The sequence below is a fragment of the Cucurbita pepo genome, chromosome LG12, assembly GCF_002806865.2.
Source record: "Cucurbita pepo subsp. pepo cultivar mu-cu-16 chromosome LG12, ASM280686v2, whole genome shotgun sequence".
In the NCBI taxonomy this organism is placed as follows: Eukaryota; Viridiplantae; Streptophyta; class Magnoliopsida; order Cucurbitales; family Cucurbitaceae; genus Cucurbita; species Cucurbita pepo.
The window spans coordinates 4,152,018-4,154,733 of NC_036649.1; the positions used below are offsets into that span (position 1 = coordinate 4,152,018).

A 2,716-nucleotide genomic window follows, 5' to 3' on the forward strand; every position below is an offset into this window, starting at 1 on the left:
ATTTTCACCACCCAACCGGGTTGGAATGTTAAAAAATATTTTTTTTTTATTCATCTATAATTTATAATTATTTGAAATAATATTAGATAAAATATATTAAAATTTCACAAACAAACACAAATCTATGTATGGTCATTAAAAAAATAAAATTTTCATCAACAACAAGTGAGATTGTAATGTCCTTAACATAGTTCAACTTTATCAAAGAACTATGCATTTTCTGAATAATTAGTTACTATAAAAATAAGGAAAACACAAGGATAGAAACAATTAGCTTAAAGGAAGTATGCATAACAAAGTTAAATATTTTAGTTATCAATTTATGTTTGGAGGAAGAGAGGGAGGTGGAGTATGACATCTTTTAGTTCCATCCCAACTTGATTCCTATTTTTCAATTTATATTAAATACATAAAATGTTCCAAATTTAAAACAAATTTCATTGTCTCTCACTAGTTTTCAAACAATATACATAACAAAGAAAAGAAAGCAAAGGCAGCATGAGTACAATCCAATCAAGTTTCTTGGCTGCTACAATTTTGATGTTACTATTGTTAGCTCTTACCGTCAATGCTCAATCTAGTGCCGATATTGTTTTTCCTTTGAAAAGATATGGTAACATAGTGTCTGGTACTGACATCACCAAGGTAAATATACAATATGAACATCAATATTATGAATAGTTGAGTTGATCAGTTGTTTGCTATAACTTTTGTTACCTGTGAAATGTAGGCTTTAGCAAATGCATGGAAGGATGCATGCACGTCCAATCGTTCTAGTGCAATTTTTATTTTGAGAGGGATATTTAAAGTAAAGCAAGCGAATTTTGAAGGACCTTGTTATAGCCCAATTGACTTTCAACTTGGAGGAACATTGCAGACACCAAAAAGTGTTCAGGGAGATAATTGGATCACTTTTGCCCGTGTTGATAGATTGACATTATCAGGGGAAGGAGTTTTTGATGGCCAAGGAAAGGCAGCTTGGAAAAGGAATGATTGCCACAAACACATAAATTGTGCGCAACTCCCCGTTGTAAGTAATATATCTTTAGCTTTCCTTCTCAATCTCATGCATCTTGCTGTTTTTTAAAGGGCCTCTTACACGTCTTCACTAATGTTCTGACATTTATAATTTGATAAGTGTTCTTCATTTTCGAGAGGATAATCTTTAAACAATCAAGTGAAAAAGTGAAACTTTTTTGAGTTTGCAATTTCATTGGGTTCTGTCCAAATTTTTAGCTTCATTACCTAGCCTCACAAAATATTATTTGATTATACAAAATGTTTAGAATTTGAGGTTCAACTTCATCACCAATTCAACCGTTAAGGGAATAACATCACTTGATAGCAAGAACTTCCATATCAACATCCTCGGCTGCAACAACCTCACGTTCCATAATATATAGCTGCACCAGAAAACAGTCCCAACACTGATGGAATACACATCGGTCGATCAAATAAGATCACAATCACAAAGTCCAAAATTGCAACTGGAGATGATTGCATTTCTCTTGGAGATGGAAGCAACCTAATTGAAGTCAGAAACATGCAGGCCAGGACATGGAATAAGCATCGGAAGTCTTGGAAGATACACTAACGAAGAACCTGTTGAAGGTGTCACCGTAATGAACTGCACGTTAGTTAACACCACTAATGGTGTCAGGATCAAAACGTGGCCAGCTTCTTCTGCTAGCGGCACCGCCACCAATATGAACTTTTTGGACATTATAATGGTTAATGTTAGCAACCATATTCTAATAGACCAAGAGTATTGTCCGTGGAATCAGTGCAATCGGTAGGTATTGATCGCATTCTCGAACTTTTGATTCATTTTTTCATTATAACTTCACAAATAAACCATTTGTTGTCTCCTTTTAATTTTCAGATTCCTTCAAAAATTAAGATTAGTACAGTGAGCTTCAAGAACATTAGAGGGAGTTCTGCAACTCCGCTGGCCATCAAACTTATTTGCAGCCGTCACTTACCATGTGACGATGTAAAAGTAAGCAACAGTAAGCTCACTTACAATGGAATAAAAGGTCCTCATCATTTCAGGAAACTCATCATTTCAGGAAGATAGAACCCCAAGATTGCTCCTCTCCTTGTGTTGTCCCATGAATTGTTCATTGTCATAGAACTTCAAAATAATAGACAACCTTAATTAAAAATTAAGACATCCTTTATCAATTTGACTCTTATTCTTTTGAATTTCTTTCGTTGTACTTTTCGAAATAAATAAGATGGTCAAATGTTTGAAGGAGACTTTGTGTCGCGAACAACCTAATGTTTTTAGTACCTCGACCTTATACAATAAAATGGTTTCAGTCTTGTTTTTCATTTTAGATTTTGATTCGAAATAAGGCACCCTAACTGTAACAACCAGTATTAAAAAAAACTAATCCATTACTCAAGAAAAGAATCTTTAACCAGCAAAAATATCTAACTCCTCTTTCTATTAGTTACTCTAAATAAATCATTTACCATTAGAAATCTTTTAGACAGAATCCATAAGTTAGATCGAATCTCCTAATTATATCTGTCCCCATATCGCACAGATCCATTATTACTCTTAAAGAAGAATTGACATTAGAGGTGACTAATCCAGCAAGTCGTGTTCTTAAATCTATCTTTTTCGTCAATGGTTTAATTTCAGTTGCAATTTTTGGATATGAATTGAAAAAATTTAGGTTTTAGATTAGAAAATTAAGTGACAAGTATT

The 2,716-nt window shown here is 33.4% G+C and overlaps 1 pseudogene; it reads left to right on the plus strand.

Moving 5' to 3' along the window:
- The first annotated feature begins 498 nt into the window (after nucleotides 1-498).
- On the plus strand, nucleotides 499-2,077 carry LOC111807048 (annotated as a pseudogene).
- Nucleotides 2,078-2,716: the final 639 nt, after the last annotated feature.